Source organism: Plectrocnemia conspersa, unplaced genomic scaffold, assembly GCF_051122295.1.
Source record: "Plectrocnemia conspersa isolate PC_06_02 unplaced genomic scaffold, ASM5112229v1 ptg000012l, whole genome shotgun sequence".
NCBI classification, from domain to species: domain Eukaryota; kingdom Metazoa; phylum Arthropoda; class Insecta; order Trichoptera; family Polycentropodidae; genus Plectrocnemia; species Plectrocnemia conspersa.
The window spans coordinates 19,396,160-19,419,640 of NW_028277176.1; the positions used below are offsets into that span (position 1 = coordinate 19,396,160).

The following is a 23,481-nucleotide window of genomic DNA, read 5'->3' on the forward strand; positions in this document are numbered from 1 at the left end:
GTATATCTTAGCTTTATGTTTTCTAGAATTGACATTAAATTTTATTTTGGATCTTTTCTAAGGCCATTTGGATATAGATTTTGAGAAGAGACGTTACATTATTGAAGCAAATATATTTTAATGCAGCTTAACATGGTACGTCTATTTTTTAGCATTTGTAGCGACAAACCTATCATAAATTAGCAAAATTAAATTGCATAAAATGAGGCAAGCTATAAAACAAATAGACCCAATTACTTATTTCGCAAGTGCACAGAATTTAGGTGTGCCACTAAAAAATAAATTTAATATGGCCTGACACAATTAAAATAAACGAGTAATGTTCGCCTAAATATAAAATATTAAGAAATCCAGCGTTGTCTGACGCAATGCAAGTTTTATAAGATAAGAAAAAGTCTAGACAATCATACAAGTCTAGACAACGATATAAAAGATATTGGATAGATTAAAAACGAAGAAATTAAGCAGAAGTCCTGCAGCGTTGTGTAGACGTCAAATCCGACAAATAAAACGTCAGACTGTCCTCGACAAAAACCCCCTTTTCTTTCCGATACAGCACTCTTGTGGTGGCTAGTCTTTGTCTGTCTATCCTCTTTTATCCCTTTCGTTAACAGGGAAAGTCGTTTCTTTAACAGGACACCGGAGGATCGTTCCACCGATACGAAGATTGCTATTATTTATATACCACAACTTAGGTATGTGTTCAGGGGTGAAAACACATAAAGAACTTTATACGAAGAAAGTTGTTCTACATAATAAAGTTTGCAATCTATTATATCCGAAGTGTTATTACACAGTACATTACCCTGGCACCTTAGTGCGACTTTATTTAATTAACCCTAATATTATTCCGTAAGATAAACCCTAATCTAAAAAGATAGAAATTGTAATATATATAATATTTGTATTATGAATTAAGAATCAAAACATACGCGAAGAAAAATACATATAACTTAACATTGCTCTCGTTGCAAGAATGTGTTTTATATATCTTCTGAGAAGACTCATTGTAAAATATCTAATGGATACAATCGTGCAACTGGTAATAACATTTTATCGGTTTTATTCAGCTTATGAAATATTGTTGCATATATAGTAATAATAATAATGGTTTTAAATTACGTGTAGTATATTTTAAAGACAGCTAAACTCTTTCTAACATTTTTATAAATAAATTATTACAATTATCTTTAAAATAAATTGTTTATCTAAAATTAATTTTTAATAGTATACACAACTTACTAACTATATATATTTATTTTTATTGTTAAAACTGATATTATAAATAAAATATAATTTAAAATTGTGTCGCCGTCGATATTGATTTTCAAGCATGTAATATTCCAATTAGATATCACCGATATCATAAGTTGTAACTCTACCATGAATAGCTAGAGTATCATATCTATTGCGAAATAAAGAGAAGCCAAATAGTATAACAAACATCATAAAAACGTGAATCTACAGCCGCATATGAAACACACACCATTGATTTTGTACATCACAAACTCAAAGAGTTCATACCATTACAGATTTCATTTCATCGCGATATCTGAAGGCTTTGCTCTGCTCCGGAATGTCTTTGAACCGAAGTTTTTTACCCCTCAATAGCGGTATTATTTCGCGTGATTTGAGTGTTCCAAGGATAACGCTTTTTCTTCTCCTCCTAAGAAAATAATATCTGATTTTATTTCTTGTGTATCCTTCGAAAACAACGTAAATATAATATATTTATGCTTTTTGTCATACATGTTTTTTTCACGTTAACGCCGAATTTATTTGCTATCAAAAGCGCCATTTGTACCGAGTGTGTGTACTCCAATTATGAAAAATTGAATTCCCACTGTGAAAGTATTAATATTGTACAATTTGGGTCAAAAATTGTTATTCGTTTTATAATTAAGCGCGAGCGTAAATTATTTTCAATTCGTGCATGCAAAAAACCTATTATAAAAACCCGAATAATTGTCCTGTCATATTTCCGTATCTGATCGAAAGATCTGAGGATATTCGGATTGCATTCACCACATCCTGTTTTTGTATAAAAATCCGGTCTATTCATAAGTATTTAGACAATATAATGCGGTCGATTTAAAAAAACTTTCAATTGCAGGGAAACGGCTGTCTCAAGGACCCTCTGAGTTTTCAAATCTTTTATTCGTCGTCGGGAGAGCACTTGCAGCCCTAAATAGGACTCTACAAAACCTTCGTATTGATCCAAGAATAGGGAACTCGACACCGATAGGAAATAGATTTGAAAGGTTTTTGATGTCGCACGCAAATATACTCCCTACGATTATCGCATTACATTTACATATTTTTTTTTGTACACAATTAGAACATTACTATTTACATATAAAGAATATGTGTTAGGCAATTTAAGAAACACAGTTAAGAGATATAACATTTGATTACTAGTCAAATAATTAAAAATAACATTTAAAACTTCTGAATAAATATTATTTTAAAATTATAACCGTACATATTAAAAAAAATACCAAAAGTGCCAAAAATTAATTAGAAGAAACGATTATAATACACAAAAAACTCTTATACCCAAAATAAATTATGCGACCCTAAGCCTTAATTGCATTAAGCACTTTAATATGGTAATGTTTCTTACTTGAAAGAAAAAACAAATACGCAATAAGAAATGCTTCAATTTATACACATATAATAATATGCAATATTTATTTACTGAAAAAGAAATTAGAACGTTTTTAAATCTAAAAAATTAAAGGGTTTGCATTTTCGTTAAAAATAAATTTTGATCCATGATTAAGTCCAAGTGGAAATTCTTTATCAAGCTTACACAATAAATTAAAATTATGTTAAAAAATAGAATAAATTGTGTTTGTCTAAAATAAATTAAATGGTTTCTTTAGTCTCATAATACGCCAAGAAGACACAGGGATATAACCTATTAAGCAGCAGTAATTTAAAAATTTCCAGAGAAAGTCGTCAGATTAATTACTGTTATACTAAACTTACTTATTACTTTAAACTATTTTACAATCTAACAAATGGTTGCTTAAATTATAATTTTACTGAAAACAGAAAAAATAACAAACGGTAATGCCTTCTACAGACCAAAAAGTTGAAGATATTAGAAAAAAATATTATTAAAAATAATAAAACCGTTACTTAAACACTTACCAAATCATTTATTTGGTTTTTAAATTAAACATTCTGCAATAAAGCAAGTGAATAGGTTGGCAAAATATATTAATGGAGACTCTAAAAATAAAAAAAATATTGCTCAGCCGTATTCTTAGATATAACTCAGGGTCTTGATAAAGTGTGGCACTCTGGATTACTTTACACTAGAGTCTCCAATTACTCGAACCATCAACTACTCGAGTATCGAATATTAAAATTTTAAAATACTCGAGTACTCGAGTACTTTCGAGTATTTACCAAATGTACCAAAATAGATATTATTCAAATTCGTGCACATATAAATAAATAAATAAAATACTTAGTATGTTAATTTTTACAATTATTTTAACTTCACGAACATACTTTTTAAAAACAATAATGCAAAAAGTGTCTCGAATTTAATATTACTGCTAACCTTTGGTTTTATTATTCCCGTTATGGAAAAAACCCTTTTCGTTGCTGTTGATGTTGGTCTTTTTGTCATTAACGCGTTGGATAAGGCTTCTAATTTATATCTGTTCGCTTTTTATAGATATAAAATTTTTTGAACTCTCTTTTCATGTTTTTTTCTATCATTCCCTTCTCTGCTTTTCTCTTATTTCCTTCGACTATTGACAACATAGCATTTTGTAATTCTTCTTGAATATATTTTTTTTCTTAACAATATACAATATTCTACTCCTTCTAATTAATGCAAAGAATTAAAATCTATATCCTTCGAAGATGTATTTGGGTGAATCCCTTTCACTCTAGAGCTAAACGGTTCGCAAAGAACTGACTTTACTTTAAATGCCTTTAAAACACACAATTGTTTTGATTTATATTTTAAGCTGAGGGATTAGTATAAACAATTTACAACACTTAACGCTACAACTGCATAGTCATAAAACCTAAACTTTTTTTTTGTTGATATTTCATATTGTTCATTGCCATAAATTAGATAAGTCGGGACTGTCGAACAGAAAACACAAAAGAAATTTCTCCGTCGTACCCACTAACATAGCCGACGACCGGAACTATGCAACTATGGAACTATGAAAAAATTATACCTGATAGTAACCGCTCTAACTCGGGACAAGCGCCAAATAAAAGCAAGACGTTAACCTTTACCGGACCGAGTTAAAATTATTTTAGTTTCTGAAATATTTCAAAATTTTTGTATTTCGAGTATTAATCGAGTAATTTTCAAAATACTCGATTATCAAGTACTTGAAAAATAGACAAAAATACTCGAGTATCGAGTACTCGATTACTCGAATTGGAGACTCTACTTTACACAATATATTTATTATTTAAAACACACTTTTTAATTAAAATCGAAATAATAAACACAAAAATGTACCAAATATCATAAGGTGTGCCTCAGGGCAGCATTTTTGGACTGATGCTGTATTTGTTATACATGTAGCCTTCATATTTCATATCAATATTCTTGAGAGATTCTAGAATAAATTTCTCAGGTTGTTGACTGGTGCTCCATGGTTCGTGCTTAACAAATATATATTTAGTGACTCAAATTATGTCAATGTAAAAAAGCAATTATAAGATAAGTAAGCAATATTTTACCAGATTATAAACTCACTCCAATATACTGTCAAGTAATCTGTTAAAATACATTATTATAGCTAAACATAGACGTAAGTGGGGAAAATATGATAAAACTAACAAACAGATTAAATTTACATAAGCAAAATCATGACCACTAACGAAAGTACTACCAAATAACCTATAATAAAATAGAGATAAGACAATAAAACATACTATAATTTTATGTTAATTATTTAAAGAAACCCTCTAGTGGAAGACTTCCTTTATATTATTTTTTCCTTTCTCAAGTATCTACATAGTTGCTGGGAGAAAAGAAAGAATATAATACATAAAAAATAGTCCTCTAATAAAATTATTAAGCTTTTAATCTTTATTTTTAAATTATCCCATTTACACATGTAGTGTATATATGCATATAAAATATTTACTTTTGCTTAAAGCTAATTTAATTTATGTTTTAAAGAGGAAATATAATAAGAAATTGCCTCAAGAAGATAATATAATACAAGTCAAATGATACAAGAAACCCATTTAAGTCATAGTGGGAGACAAATGGACCCCGATATCCGAAACAAATACTTTCCCCTGTCCTGGCAGACGTTATTTGCTCTACCATTGACAGGGCCTGATATCGGTTAAGCATGATTTTCAGTTACGCGCAAATAGCGTGTTTACACCAAACACAACCTTTGTCTCTTAGCTCCGCTAAAATATCGGCCCGTTGTTAACACGTTCGCCAAACCCAATCTGATCTGAAAGGATATTTTTAGACAAAACAACCTTAAATGGATCGTTTCGCATGACTGATTCAGAAATTATACAAATTAAAAGCGTTTACTATAAATAAATCAACAAATCTGACGTTTACTAGATTATCGCACTGTGATAACTAGTCGGAGATATTAATTTTAAGAGCAAAACACGCACTGGCTGTCCCTTGGATTCGCAAAATAAACAATGACCCTTACACGTCCCTCGCATGAGCAAACTTTCATAGACAAGGCAAACAATGCGAGAAGAAAATAAAATACCTACCTGCGAACATGGTTTTGCTGAGTTACAAACTTCCATATTTCAGCCCGAAATCGGGCGAAGGAAAAACCTCACAGTAAATATTGTCTAAAATTAATGCGCATCCCCTAGAGATACGAGATGATTAATAGAGTATTGTATAGGGACGCAGGCAAATAAGGGATGCTTTAAAACGATAGACCCTTGATTTGCTTAAGAAATTGCTTTTGCGTCAACAATGCGAATTTTGTTTTCATAATAGCAGTTTTATAAATATTTTAAGTATTGCCACATCAGATTTTCACCCCATTTTTATATTCATTTCTATTATTTTTAAACTTATATATTATTGATTTTACATGTTACTTTTATACAATACGGATCCAAATAGTAATAATATATAAAATAATTCAATGTTTAAAACTAAATATTTTATCAAAATTTAATTATTAATATACACTGTACACTTTTTTGCCTTGTTTCAAGAATAATAGATAATTAAAGTGCAATTTTTAACGTTATATAGTTATCTAACGAAGTATAACGTGTCTTGTTTTAATAAAGGTGTATTTCTTTCATTTAAAAAAACACAATTATAATATTTTAGCCTTCATCCTTCCCTCGGGTATTTTTCTACACAAAATGATTTTGTTATTCGAATACATCGCAAAATAAGAACACTACACGTCTGTAATTTTGTGACTTTAGTTTTTAGACTGTATATATATTATTTTTGTATGCAAAAAAACTGAATAGTTGTTTCACCCATGTAAAAATAATAAAATTACAGACCTTCGAGCTTAAAATGACCCATGTGAGTTTTCTTATGAATTAAGGTCTATTTTCTTATTCACATTATTATTTAGGACTCAAACAGAAGTTAAAAATTAAAGACAGTATTGAAATAATTATATAGTTCTTAAAAATACACTGCACATTATTCTGAAAAAATTTGGCGATATAAATATTACAATAGTTACCACGACCAGTTCGATCTATATGTATAAAATTACCACTGATCTAATTACAAAAATGGGTATACTTAAAAAAAATTTAATACTTAAAAATATTTTTTAGTGCAGGTTTGCTTTCAGGCCGGCTAATAGCCGGCCACACACGGGCGGATTTGCCCGTCGGACATCTGACGGATTTGTCCGGGCTTGGCCACAGACGCAAAATGTACGAGCTCGGATCTGTCTGACTGAGCTCGGTAGATATTGTAGAAGAAAAGTTAAATTTATATAGTGTTTAAAGTGAATTCTAAATTTAAATGACATTTATTATTATTAACCTTGATCTCCTCATACATTTTCAATAATGATAATAACTTTAATTTTAGTATAATTAATATTATATTTTTTATTATGTATTAATGTATGTAATATTTACATATCTAGAGTCTCTAAGTGCATCTTAAATTTATATTATTTTTTCTATTGTATAGTGATATAAAAGAAATGGGTCATAAAATAATAAAATTTTGAAAAAATTTAGTCGTTGGCGGCAACTTTGGCGCAAATTAATAAAGGCCCGGGTCATAAAATTATTTAATTGGCAAATTTTAACAAAAAACACTGTAAACTCTGCTCAGATCTGCTTGTCCGTGTCCGATCCGTTCGTTTTGAGCACGGACAACAGTCAGACAACAGACGGATCTGTCCGAGAGTTTTAACCCCACACACTGGCGGATTTGCCCGTCTGACTTCCATTTCGGACAAATCCGACGAGCAGATCCGCCCGTGTGTGGCCAGCTATTGGTTTTATACCGAGGAAAATGTCCATTTTACCAATACATGCAAAAAAACGGCTAAATATGGCATATAATTGTGGGTGCAGTGCAATAGAAAAAATATCATATTATACATGAAGTACATGAAGGAAATCGAGGCAGGCGAATAGTTTAGATTTGTGTCAACAACAAAAAATTATAAACCTAACAATTTATAAGTATTTTACATATCAACTTGGTAAAATATTACTTACTAAGAAAATGATTTTGATTGATTTTATTTTCAAATATTAAAACATAAATGTCACCAGTATTGTTCAAAGTAAAAAGCAAACCAGTTACATTGACATTATCATTTAATAAATAAACAATGGCATTTGCAATTAACAAATAAATGCGTAGTTGTTCAGAGAACAACGCATTTATTTAGAAGAAAGAAACTATTAGGTCATTCTATAACAAGCTTAACCATTATATTAGATTCTAGCGCAATTAAAATATAATATGATACATTAGATAAAATTATCGCAAATTAGAGTTGTATAAAAAAACAAATAAATTGCTGATTACTATTTTACTAATAAATTAGATATCATACATCAGTATCAAATTAATGATAAAATATCATATGACAAGACTAATTCATTTCTCACGATCGGTTGCTGACAACTGATAATGAAATAAAAAACAACATCTGCATCTCTAGAATCACGTGTTCTAATTAGAGATAGATTTTACATTTGCCACTCTCTTGATTACTCATACGAATATTGCTCACACAGAACATTGCCATTTTATTTATTGGCGATGATTTGTTCGAAATAATAGTTTTGGAAACAAATTTATTTCATCGGCAAACAAAAAATACTGCACAATGGAACAATGTGACAGTAAGTGAATTGAAAAAATGTTTTAGTTTACGTATTATAATGGGCATAGTTCATTAATTCAACAAATCGCATAATCGCGACGCCAATATTTTGAAAAACTATGTCAAGAAATAGATTTAGACAAATTTAAACTTTTCTGCATTTTGTTAAAAATGCAACAATTTCAAATATTACAGATAGGCTGGCGAAAATGAAACCAGTTGTTGATTACTTTTTAGGCAAATTAAATCATGCTTACAAGTCAAAGCAAAACCTTTCCCTGGATGAGGGAATGATTCCATGCTTATGTAGATTTATTTTTCGGATATTCAGTCCTCAATCAAATATGAAATGTTAAATAGAATTGTTTATGAATCAAATACCGATTTTTTTTGTAATTTAAAATTATACACCGGAAATACAGGAAGATTAGTAAACACGGCGTGAAGATTAGTAAAAGTGGCACCGTGTTTATGCTGACAATTTTCGAAATAGCGATTTACTTGCAAAATATTTATTTTTACGGGAAACAGAACTTGAACAAACCAGAATCTCAAAAATATAAACCAAGGCCTTACAGATAAAACATGGCAGAAAAGGTAAAACGCTCATCCAAATTTGTAAAACAAATAAGAAAAGAGATTTCAGAATGATATCTACTTACACATAGGTGATAGATCGATCGGCCTTACAATATATAAGCCTCAATGTATAATGGATTGTAATAAATATATGAGGTGTTGATCGCGGCGATCGTTACCTAGTAACCTAATATTTCAAAAAAAAAACAATGGAATAAACAAAAAAAGTTGTTTTTCATTTATTTTATTGCGCATTGTTTTATTCGTTCAGTGTCTATAAAAATTTGAGTCGTAATAGTAAAATTTAATTTAAAGATTTTCTTTTGAGTAAGGCTAAAGCATTCAGTGTAATTTATCGATTCTGATGACATTTCACCAGTTTATACCACATCTTGCCGTGGCCTTGTTGTCGATCCACTAGAAAGGTTTTCAGATAAGCTAAAAAACCATCAACTAATAAAAGTATAATAAAAAGTGCGGAGAAATATGTGAGAAGAAAGTGTCGTGTTTGTTCTGCACATGGAATAGGGAAAGATACAGCGTACATGTGCAGAATTTGTGAAATTCCGCTTCAAATTGAGTGTTTTGATACGTATCGAAAAATATTGAAATAAATAAAAAAAGTGTAATTAATAAAAATAAATATAAATAGTGATAGTGTGTGGTTTAAAAGTGCAGTGATGAAAATAAATGTGTCCGGTACGGGTGCGAGCAGAAAAAGAACGCCGAAAAATTGGGTGAGTGCAAATTAAATTATATTATAAACAGATGTTTTTTTTTTAAATCGTTTACACAAAAATTTATAGAAGCATTTAAACATATATATTATTAAATTATAGATTACTAGTTTGTAACCATTGCAATCATTTTCAATTTACACAAAATATTAGGAATGAAAATTACATATTTATTCGTTCATGATTTTATTCTTCAGAATTTTTTTTAAGCGCAATAATATTATTTTTTCTAAAATCATTTTACTTAATGACTGCAATAAACGACGATAATTTATCCGGTTTATAGATTTTTTTCTCCTGGTTTCTTAATCTGTGAATCATTACGGTTTTCAAATGGGGATGAAAATTTAAAAATAACAATCACCCGGTAATGGATGATATTTTTTGCAAGTTCTTTGACTACTGTGTCATCTAATTTACCTACATATACCGTAACAACTTAATTACACACAGAAGTTTAGGTTGAAAAACCTTGTTAATTGATTTACTATCAACCTGGATGTTTTTATTTCTTTTGATTGGACTGGTTTTATGTTTACCTAGTAAGACAGTTTGCCCCTGAAATTTATTTCTCTTCAAGAAGCGTATTATAAAATATCATTTTTTATATGAAATAAATAATTATTGTTCATACGTTTCATAAAAATATTCACGTGCCCTAAAAAGGCGACATCTCATTGCATTGCGTCGCAATGGGATAGGACGATTCTTTTTACAAAAATAATTTATTTTTCATTTAATAGTACGTAAAAATAGTATACTAGCATCTCTGTTTATCATATAGAGGCAAACTTGATGGTATCTCAGTATTTTTTATTAAAAAAAACGCATGACTCAGGACTCATGCCCGAGTTCATTGATCTAAACAATGCTTTTTCAAGACTCGTATACGAGTCCTCGGTCGTTAAGCTGTTAATATATATTTTCAATTTTTTTCTTCACGATATCTTTAAACATTTGCTCTTTTATTTATTTATTTATTTATAAAGTTAAGAATTTATATTTAAATTAATTTAATATATTTTTCTTTGCGATATATTAAAACGTTTGCTTTGTTGTTTATTTATTTATTTATACATTGAGGAAAATTATTTATTTACGTATTTAAAAACTGCAAATAGAACGTAAGAAATATAGGGATTGCGCTAAAAATATGAAATAATAAAAAATAAATGTTTGAGCAATTATCGCGTGAGTAAGTTGCCTTGTGACTAATGTTTATGTTAGCAATCTTCCTGCGACCAATGTTCGTTTCAATGTTTATATAAGTCGAATAAGACCCAGGCGACTTTAGCGCATAGTCGATTTGAATGACGGATGAAGGTTAAATTAGTCATCCGAGTAATGAGTCAGTCCAGACCGTGAGCAGTATATGTCTGAGAAATACATAATTGCATGCTTTGATTTTCTTATCTGTCTATAACAGATAAGAAACGGCAAACACTAATTTTTGCGATAAGAATTATAAAAGCAGAGTAAGATAAGAGTTAAGACATAAACAGAGAGAACAGTATTAGTAAAAAGGATTGCTTTACAAGTGATATTAATTTAACAATGTTTGTCATTTCTAAAGAAATATCATATGAACATATCAAAAATTATGTTTGTATTTATATTATTGCAGTTTATATTTTTGCATATGTAAAATATTATTACTAATTTGACTAACCACAATTTGGGTGCATCTTTAGACATATCAATTAGATTATATTATATTATAGTAAGTAATTAAAACATCAACGAATCCAAAATATGCTGAAATATCTATTAAAACCCACGAGCACCTATGTAATTATTATATTAATAATTTATTTTGAACTACTAAAATTCTGACCAAAATATTTAGTGCATGTTTAATTAACGGCCACTTTCCATCACATAAAAATATATTATATGCATATAATGTGTTTTATAAATTATTTCTTTAGTTATACATGCAAATATATTACTATCTGTGGTATCTTAAAACTGTGAAAGATCGACCACCGTACATGTACGGCGATACTGCTCAAAGGGTTAACAAGTTTAACTATTGTTATATTAAATTAAATTTAGAAACTTTTACACAAAAATAAGGTTTATTATTTCTTCAAAAGTTTCCTTTTACATTTTCAATTTTTGTGTGTGTGAAGTGATTAATAGTAAATTAAACCGCTGTCGGATTAATCTTATTGTCATTATCCCCAGACATATAAAATACACATTATGCTATCTTGAGCGACGTGTGCGTATGCAAATCGCGGTTACCGATGCGGTTGTATTTTTTATGCATTCAGATAGGCTTTGGCCAGTGCCTAGAACCGCTGCATATCAGCGGACAACTGGCGAGAGCTCCGTTGAATATTGCATGAGACAGTCGCCTGTCACCGGGGGTGAGGTTGGTACACTTAGCGGCTGGTTTATGCATGAGGTCCTCGAGGCCCCCGGGCCCTACCCGGGCACTAATCATCCAGTCGAGTATCATTGTTTAGCTAGGGTAGTGACATGGTGTGGCCGGGGTCAGCTTGCCAATCAACCGCACCAGAATGGTTAGCGATCGCTGAACGGATTTTAGGAGGATTGATTGGATTGAAAAAAAAACTTAACTCTACCAGACTGAAACTGTCTATCTATTATTTGTGACTGGTCAGAATAGTAAAGCATCCTTTAAAATGTTGAATATTTTTTTATGAGCAAAATGTTACCTAAATCAAGCATTAAGAATGAGTAGTTATTTTACTTATTGATTGATTAAAAAGCAATCCCAATAAGACTAAGTTGAGTAACGTATTTTGTGTTTTTAAATACTGCCGTAAAAATACAATTTTATTATACTTGTAAGTACTAGATCACATTAATCAATAAGTAATATACTAATTATTAACACCATAATGTAGACTATGTAAATAAATCTTGTATAAACACATAAATCCAGATTTAAAACTTAATGAAAATGAATTAGGAATGCACAAAGAATTGAGTTATTGCATAAAAAAATCCGTTGAAACTACTGTAAGATGTCTGAATAGATGGCTAAAAAAAGTCTGAAATTTGGGTATCAAATAGCGACATAAAGATCAAGTAGCTTAAACCTTATGGTTGCTTTACATAATCTACGAGATTAAATGCTGAACAATTTTAGGACAAATTAAATTATACCGTTGCAGCTTTTATGCTTTCGTATTATATTAAATCTCAAAAAACTATTATTATCTAGTTTTTAAGTAAACATATTGTTAACTGATTGTAGCAATCTAAATAATAAACTACCTAAAAACTTTAAAATTCCTAAAACCACCCGAAGCAAATACAATAAAATAAATCTGGTTTTGCCAATTTATACAATTTAAAAATAAATAATTGCGAACATGATTTTTAATTCTTAAATATTCGTTCAGTATTAAATCGTCCGAAGCGGATTATATATTCACGCGATTTTTGAGTTTTGTTATATGTTTGATACTGTTTTTATAAATATATTGAAATGCGATAAGAGTAGTAGTCCGAGCGTTGAGGCGTAGTATGGTTTATACATAAGGTCTTGCGTGGCCGTCGTTTCCCCACTACGTACGTTAGTGAGGATCATAAGTATGCCCGCGCAACGTTCGTGGGAGTTTAGACGCATGTACGACCTGTAGGGGCACAGGTTTCCTTCTGATCTAACTCCTTCATATCATTTCTGACGAAGTTTTTCTTAGGATCAGTTTCAAAGGAAACATCTAATACTATTTAAATATTTATAAAAAGATATATAGATTTTTTAAGTGTGGTCATTTGACTCATTAAAAATATTTTATAAATAATCAGCATAGTTGTTAAAAATATAATTATGTAGCAATTGACTTCTGACATAATTTAAATATTTTTGGCTCAACTGTTTCATAGAAAGTTCTAATACTTTTATTGTAATATTTTAATATATATTGTGATTATATTGAGACAAAAAACGATAGTCATTAATTGTTGCTAATTAATATTTTTTTATAAATTTATTATGACTTTGTTACTGACATCAGCGTGTTTATTTTTACTGCAATTAAGCAAACATTCTCAATGAAACTTATTATTATTAGCAAATACATTTCAAAGTAAAAGTAATATCTTGCATTACTATTTTTTTAACCACTGTGTTTATTTTTACAAATGATGATGTTCTAAAAACTAATTCTTTTATAATATTTTTTTGTATACTCTCATATTGTAAATCAAAATATAATTAAAATAAGTCTTTACAAGCATATACAATAGATATTAAAATTTTAAAACGTACACATGTGTATCTATACATTTAATAGTAATATTTTGTAAACGGGCATTTAAAATTTAATCTTACATTTTTTATGTCAGCTTAGTATACAATAGTTACAATTAAATTATACATTTCTTAAAATATAATATATTGGTAAATATTTCTGTGAGTAACAAAATTGCTTTTAAGGGTGAAGTTTTTATTTATTAAGTACACCATGCCATACAACTGCAATAAGAAAACTGAAAATTTAATTTGTGCTAAACTAGTTATTATTATCTGAAACTAAAATATATAATAAATTTAATATATAAAATACATGGTTTATGACAATTCATTTCCAATAACACAATGCTTCTAACTGATGTAATGAAGGATCGGAGGTGATATGCATTAAAGTTTTTGAATTAGACTACACATGAGGTATATTTTAAAGATTATGATTGAACAAGTTATCTTTAGTGTATTAGTTAAATGTATACAAAAAATACTTGTAATTAAAACGAAGCTTAATAAATATGATACTTTTAATATGATTTATTTAAATTAAGTGAAAAATCTCGATAGTAATTTTATTCATTAGAATTTTCTTACTGTAACTAAAGTTGTAGAATAAAAAAAACAATATGTGAACATCGTTAATAATAGCAATAATTTATTAAAGGTATTTTTTGTTGGTACAGAATAGCGTTATACACCGCAACATCCACAAAATCTCGATTGGACGTTGTTTTGATTTAGTGTTTCCGCAATATCGGCGTTATTGCAATTGGGTGCATCGGTTCACGCTGCGTCATAATTGTTCTGCTAGAGACTTTACACCGAATGCATTGATTGAAATATGAAAGCCATTACGTGCCACCAGATGTTGCCTCTGGGTTCACATTGAACTGGATTACACAGAAACTTCGTTGAAATTATTTGTTTTGTTCCAACTATTTTATATTGACCATCAACTCAATGTGTTTTCTTCTAACTATATTTTTATTTTTAATTGTATTGATTTTTTTTCTTTATAAGATTTGTACGCCTCTTATTTACAATTTCTAAATCACGGATTGACATAAATTGCAATAGACACTTTAGCAATGCTGTTTGGTGTCTTGACTGTTGGAGGACTTCAAATGCATTAAAGCATTAAATTATTCAGTTAAGCTTACAGCACATTTATTTATTTTTATGTGTTGATATTATGCATTAAAACATATGTTAGACTAATTATTTTAAATAAAAGCATTATATAAAATTATAACCATAACCAGAACTCTGTCTTAAAATCGTATTCATCTTTATTTGTATATTTATCGAAATTGTCCCAAGGGTTAGACCCAATATGTAAGGAATATGTTCCAAAACACTATCGAACCGTTCTTGAGTATCCTCGTCCTCTTCACCACACTCTCGGATAGATATAGTATGGTGGTTAAACGAGGCGTTAGTATGTTTGAATTGGATCCATTTATTTGTGGTCTTTATCGAAGCTGGTGACGTAATTGATACGGACCGAATGTGTGCCTGATGAGGACTTGGGCAAAGCGTGGCTTACTTACATCCCCCTTTGACAAGGACTATCTTTCAGGGTATCTTGTAATGCGGAATTACAGCGTCTTGTTACTGCTGAAGAGAGATATACGTAAACCGATTGAAAGCTCTCCCGCATGTACGAGCTTGTGGCATTGCCAATTTCGCCGTGTTTGTCTCCGTTCGAGAGCTTTTCAGACTCACGCTCGGCTGTAAACAACGATAAAAGCTCCATATTTTATGATACACACGGAATATTTTACAAATCTCGAACGTACTAGTACGACTTTGTTTATTGTCGGATAATATTATTTTCCGTAGTTCGTGGGTGTGGAAAATGAGTGTTTCCCAGCAGTTGAAAGTTAAAAGTCTTTTGAAGCAAGAATATTAATATTTATTTAAGTAATAACACTCATAGCAACGTCTTTATAAACAGTATTAAAAAGTTACTCACTTTTTATGTGCTTTCTGTAACTTATAATATAGATGAATAATATATTTAGATGAGAAAACTTAGATTGACTATTTTTAATATCTGTAAACAAAATTGCTTTGAAAAGATATTCTATCTGAATAAATATTTAAAAAATATCGAAGCTGTTTAGTTGTGCTTATAAATTATATTTAAAGTTGAAAATAATTACATAAATAATAATGAAATATTCACATAAAATAGACTAAGAATACATATATTAAATAGTTTAGATCTTTTTTAAAACGCCAACTAATTTTTCGTTACTTATCCATTCTTAAATTAATAAGTTTTTTATTTTAGTAATTGCTATAGTCTAAACTGCGGTAATAAATAGGTGTATTAGATACTGTATAGACAATTAATGATATTGAATTTTCCTAATCTCTGAGCTATGCATATTTGCGTCATTAGTCGGATCTGCTAAAAAAATAGTACTTAGTTAATTTTGTTCTTTGAAAAAGATTAATCAATAATGAAATTTGATTGTAAAATTTCAAAATATTTTAGTATTTTAATACTTTGCTTTATCCAGAAGCGTATCATATTTTGCTTTAAATTACAATTTATAATTACAGCAACTAATTAGTTAATACTAAATATAATAGAAAATGATAAAAATACTATATGGTAAAAAATATTTAATAAATTTATATAGAATACCATGTAGGTATAAATATATGTTTGTTTGAGATACAGTTTTTATAATAGGTAAAGTTTTTTGTTATCTTTTAAATACCATATACATATTAAAAAGTATATCTTAAAGCTTATTTCAAGCGGCTTTTGAGTCTATTGTTATAGCATTAGGTATGAAATTTACATCACACAACTTATTTAAACTTAACATATATATTTTCTAGATGGTAATCAATAATTAAAATTATGGTTGGTGTCATTGCAAAATAATACATTTTTGCTGTTACTACTACTAGCTTCATTTTTAAAATAAAAAAATCGCCTCATCTTAAAAGGTCAGCGTGCCCGCATTTTGTCACCACTCCATTAATATTCTTTATCTGAGTCACTTGAGTTCAAAAATGATACCTTACCCGTTTGTTTATAATATCTTCATATTTTTTTATCGCTAACCTACCCACGCATATACCTATTTGTGCGTCTCAAATATATAAAAAAAAAAGGCAACGCGTATTTTCCGCGTTACTTGTTTTCGAGCATCGTCGGTGGCCCGATTCCGGGCACGCTCTGAAAGTTTGGCACAATTCAAGGGTTTTCCTCTCGAGATATATCAAATGATCTGAAGCTCGGTGTATTACAGCCGAAGGGAACATTAATAACTTCTGACTGACGCCAAGAGTGTAATAAAATCTGGTCGCTGGAAATATTTTCGAACAAAGCGCCACTTCGCGACGACCAACTCTTTCGGGTTATTGATGGCTGACACACACTTGGACCGTCTTCTTCTTCTTTTCAACCTACTTTATATCGTCTCGATCCACTTTGCTTTAATTAATTCAACCGCAAAATAGTTTACTTTGTATTACCTTAACAATTTGTTTAAAATTGAAATAATATGGACACACAAATGGTCCGTTTCTTAAGATACAACAAAAAACATATTAACATCAAAAGTACTAAATACTATCATAAAGTAAATGTTATTTTACAATACCATTCTAACAATAATTAAATAATTAAAATCTGAATTATTTACCTGTTTCAGTATGCTTCGTGCATTATACTTCTGTATTTATTAATAATTTTTGATTTAATTTTTAATGAGTTGAATTAAAATTATACGTTTTATTTATACATGTAATATAATTTAATTGAAAAGTATTTAACTTTAACTTAGAATTTATTAAATGGGTTTTATACTTGAATTACTAAGACACTAATTGTAGGCAAAAGCAGTGAATAAACAAATGTTTATGATAATTAAACTTTGCCATTTAAGTACTTTTAAGTAGTAGGTAATCCGGAAATAAATATCGCTTTTTGAATACAAAAATATCACTTTTGACTTTTATTTTTATTTAATGAATTTAATTTTTATATTTTTATTTATAATTATGCAAAAATAAGTAGTCTACAAAAAATATGTTTCGTTCAAAATATAAAAAAAATAAGTTAAATTTAGAAATTATGCATTAGTTTTTATAAGGGAAATTTACTTATTTAATTCATAATAAGCAAATTAAATAAATAGCTAAATGTACGCATAAATTAGAAACATAATAATAACAAATAAGTTTAGCCTTGATAAAACATTTTCCAAGAAATAATACTGCCTAGATTGACTAAAATATTTATTGTTTTTCTAAAATAAACACGTTTATTCTTTAAGTAAACTTGAGACGGGCATTTGTAACTGTATGTTGGTAATTGTAATAAATTAACTAAATTATACAGATTTTGTATATTATAAACATTGTAACAAAAAAACACATGTAATTTAATGTAGGAGTAATATTAATTTCATAACATATTTAGTTTTTTAACGATAATCTCACGAGCGTTGCTTGAAATAATTTGATATTTTTAGCTATTGGACACTTTATAAGCAATATATTTTTTAATTAAAAAATATTACATCAAAAATAAATATTGTTTTAATATTTATGTTATCTTTAACACGAGTCAACATAAAATACATTTAGTGGTAATATATTATATGAAAATTAATATGCTTACTTGCAAAAAGAAATTATCTATGGAATTTGATAGATCACTAGCCTGTAGTTTCAAGTAGAACAAATCATTGCTATATATTATTATTAAAATGTGTATGATGTTGATGGTTTTGATTCATCTGCTAATGATGCATTTATCGTATTACATTTTTTAATTGTTTTTACAATAGATGAATAAAGTATCAAACTTCTCTCTCAAACAATAATCTTTTAGAACTTCTTTTCATTTTCTGAAAGGCATATAAAAACGATAAAAAATGCATAGATAAAATTGAACGCATTTAAATCTACATATTTCGTAAATAAATAAAAACATAAAGCAATTTTGTGATTCATTGAAAATTAATTGAGAACCGCGAGTAGCTTGACATCATTATCTAATAATCTTTCCAGCACAATAGTTACAAAGCTAAATTCATATACATATGACGATACAATAGTTTAAATATTAATTAATAATATTTAATAAAATCCTACCATTGTTTGAGATTAAAAACGCTAAAATCATTAAAATTAATTATTATCTATAAAACATTAAAATTTACCGGTTCTGTACCAAAAAATATCATATGCATTAAAGCATTAAAGTATATAGATGAAAATTAGTAGAGAAAATTACTAATGTAATATTATGATACTGCAATAAAACATATGTCGAAGCTGATATGGAAGTATATTAAAGCAGGTTACTTTCTAGAACACTAAGTAGTCTAGCCATTTGGCGGCGGCGACCAACTTCTACTCTAGAGTCCTGTTCCGTTACTTAATTGTGGTCGTGCTTGTTCGCTAAACAGGGAGGAGAGTTTCGCGTTACATTTGTAACCTAAACTTTGCATAATCATGTATCGGAGTTGAGTTTATACGATTTCGAGTTTAAGCTGATTCTGTTTGAATTCGATTATACACTAAGAGTGTATGGGTGTGTAGATTATATATTTATTTGAGAAAATAAAATATTTTATCATAGTTTTAGTTTAATATTAGGATCAGGAAAGCGTAGTCCGTGGTGTTAGTCATGGCAGCAAATTCGAATTTTTATTAATAAAAATGCACTATTATTAAAAATTGCCCCCAGATACAAAATTACATATATGATTATAAATTTCGAAACATAATTATTCATTAATAATTATGTAAATAAATATCACTAGTTAAGTTTCTAAGCCGCGTTGTAACGCATTAGGTTTACACCTGCACGTTACAACGAAAAATAAAAATAAAAAATAAAAAACGTTTTAGCTATATAATATTTTTTTATTTATTTCTTATACAATATAGTAGGTTATTTATACAATAAGTAAGCTTCTTACGTAATAAAAAATTCTGCTTTTGTTATGAAAAATTAGATTTCCGGTTTGGTAGCAAAATATATTTTTTTTTAATTTTATTTTTTTATTTTTTTTTGCGAAGCAAATTTTATTGAAATTAAAATTTTAATCTTAATAACTTTTGCTTCGCCAAAATACCCTAAAAATAAGTGAAGTGAATAATTTTTTATATTAAATACGATATATAATATATATGTAGGAACAATATATAATTCATATTTGAGCCTAGTATTGATCTTTAGGCTATATGTGCAAATGTATTAAATATAGAAGACATATATATAAAAATCAATTAATTATCTTTGGTAGTAAATATTTTATCATTGTAAAATAATGAATAAAAGATCCTTATATAATAAATATAATATATTAGTATTTAAATAGGAAGAATGCTACACTATCAAGCATGATGAACAAATGTCTCTGGTCTGTTTGTTATTCTTTGTTCTATGCTCCAGAATTTTTCTATTATATTTGTTCTCCCAGCTCGTAGGTTTTAACACGTCTTATAAAGTAGTCTTCTATCATTCTGAAATAGAAACAGAATAATTATACATTTATAAAATTATTATATTAAATAATCAACCTTATGTGTTATTTTATTTGATAATGGCACCCGTCTTTATTTCTGTTAGAATAAGACATTGATGAGATTTCTCAAAAATATAGAAAAAAAGCAACGTTGATATTTTTCTTCGTCTTGAAATCGATATCAAGAAATGCAATAGATATGCGGGCGGAAGCTGAAGGTGACTTCCTCTCGGCACGTTCACCTCTATGCATGGTGCGAACGCCAGATAAGCGAAGAGACATTTGCACATCATCAGAATAAATGGAAGGCACCTGCGAAGTGCATCACCACACGTGATGCAACGGGGAGCGCGTAAAAATAAATGGCGCCCATCCGAATGTGCAAGGTAAGATTTTTACTTTACCTGCTTGCTCGCCAAAGTGTTCATTAAATTTATTTTATGACCGGTCGAACGCGGTAACTGCTCGATTAAATGTGGTTTTCTAAAGAAAATTTGGTTTTATTTTATAAAATACTTTCTTAATTATTTATTTTATGAAACTTGAAGCACTTTGTTTCTTTCAGTCACAGGAGCGAAGTAATCCTGTGACTGAAAGAAACGGTATATTCCTGGCTAAAAATACAACAAATGATGAAATATACAACAGTGTAAGGGTATGTTAAAAAGAATGGTAATTGTATGCAAAATTATCATGTAATATGGATTTTCAATGTAGTTATTTATATTTATTAAACTACTAACTTTTTAAAATTTTCTCGTAAAAATATAGTTTATAATATCTTAAATGATATTGACATTTATAAATTTAAATATATTATTAGTAAATTAAGTAGAATTCAAGTCATCAAGTTATTAATTAAGCATTCAATAAACAGGTATTAAAAAAACTTTCATAAAAAACATTAGAGAATGAAATATAAATTGCTGTGTTAAATACTAGAAGATATTATTCAGTCATTCGCAGATATGGGTTTTTATGTTAGTAGTGACTTTCAATAATACACTTCAAGATATTAGTTAGTGTTAAGGGATCTTTATTATTTGAAGATCATTGTATTGCAATTTAAGGACATCGAAATCAACTAAATATTTTTTTGGTTATTTAATATGTACAGTTTTTACAATTGTTATAAAACAACTCCTGAGGGGAGTTAAGCACTTTTAATAATTAATAACAATCTTACCTAAGAATTTGTTATGAAAGTTATCATAAATTTTGGATCTGGCTTTAGCATATTTATAACTTAAGGTCTTTGCTCATTCTGAGTGGGCTCCTTCTGAGAGGGGATTCCTTGATGTTCCATCTCGTCGTTGGCTTCGGGCCCGCCGATCGTGCCATCGCTCACTTGTCCTGTCGAAGGACCGGGTAGTTGTGGCATAGTAACCATAACCTTTGAATGAAAGATAACGTATAAAAACTCGGTACAACAACACATAAATATTAAATAGCTTACAGGAAGATTTTCTCGTTGAATGAGTATTTTTCTTTGCAGTTGCATCAGCCGAATCTTCTGACATTTTAATCTTATCGATAACGGTTGTATATTCCAGAACGATTGCTCCATAAATTTTTCCCGGTGAGGAAACCATTTCTCCATGTGATGCATAAGATGTCGCTTTTTCATTTCATGTTCGGTTAGCGGTCCCATATTAAATTCGTTTTGGTCTCCGAACTTTTTTAGGTGTATTTTAATATGACTGCAATAAGGTATGGGGCATTGAGTTTCCTTGCAATAGTTCGCATGATAGCAACACATCTTTATCAGTCGTATGCACGTATCACAGTAGCCATTAGTATTCCCGGGGCATGTCTTATTGTGATTGGTCCATATACGCAACAAGTTCTCTTTAAAACTCTGCGCCTGCTCGGTTGTGAAGGCACATAAATTTCGATTCATTGCTATCGTATCGCAAGATGCGGGGTTACAGGGATCAAGCGACGCAAGTGTAAACGAATATGCCCTGTCTGAATATTATTATATTTAAACTCCCGAGACTCTTCTCATCGGCAAAAGTTATTGTCTGTCGCAAATCAGGCTTTCGATTGATCTGAAAGATAAAATAGTTTTCAGTAACTTTTCATATGTTTTGTAGTATTTTTTATAAGTGAATACAGATAAACATCGACAATTTAAAACCCAGTAGTTAAAAAATTCGAAATAAGGAAGCAAATAACAAGTTTTAAGAAACTAAATAAGATAAATTTAATGTAACGAATAACAAAAAACATATTTGGCAAACAACATCATACAAGTATATGGCGAATGTGGATTGAGTATGAGTCACAACTCAAATAACGAATAATGTAAATTGATCAGTCAGATACGCGTCATTCTCACGGTGACTAACATTGGAATCATTCGAAACAAAAAATTTTAACCTAAATAAAACCAAAAGGCAAATTTTGCTTATTCAGAATCATCATTTCTTTTATTCTGAAAAATGTTATTTTGAAATATGTTTGACAGGTTTTTCGAAATATATCGGTATGCTAATTTAAATCATATTAACCTATAATATAATAATTTTATATTGTTTGGACAACTCATTATCGACGTGTTGTAATTAGTAGTACAAGATAAGTTGAAAAATATTTTTTGTTTTTAGTGACGGATAGACCTTCGTAAACAGAACGCAGGACAATAGCATGCTTCTTTGCCGAAAGCAAAAGAGAATAGACACTTAAACGGGATCTATCGTGCCGACATAAACAATGAGCACTCTTAAAAATAGTCGTACCTTTGCAGCGTACAGGTCAAGGTCCCTCAGTAGTCGGCCGCACTGCTCAAGAGGAAGTCCGCGATCGTAGCACTGGAACGCACACTGAGAGTCAACGAAGTCGAGTGGCCCTGGTCTGGGCTTGCTCCACCTTATATACTCTCATCATGCCCCACCATATACGTTGGTGGGAGTTAGAAGAATGCGCGCGCAGTCGACGCGAGCATGCGCAGGAGTTGCATTTATCGCCGCGGCGCGGCGGTCACTTGACTTGGATTAGAGTGCAATAAACAACCAGCGTAAATACCGAAACTATATGACATAAAAAAATATGATTTTTACCAGATTAAAACAAAGATTCACGTTTCGCTCTAAACAGATTAGATTGGTCAA

The 23,481-nt window shown here is 29.4% G+C and overlaps 1 long non-coding RNA gene across 1 annotated transcript; it reads right to left on the minus strand.

Annotated features, from left to right (window-relative positions):
• Nucleotides 1-19,798: 19,798 nt before the first annotated feature.
• Nucleotides 19,799-23,237, minus strand: LOC148228503 (uncharacterized). The gene is made up of 4 exons (XR_015811622.1): nt 23,110-23,237; nt 21,825-22,419; nt 21,555-21,761; nt 19,799-20,366 (listed from the first exon to the last, which is right to left on the minus strand). It is a non-coding gene; the product is annotated as an uncharacterized LOC148228503 (long non-coding RNA).
• Nucleotides 23,238-23,481: the final 244 nt, after the last annotated feature.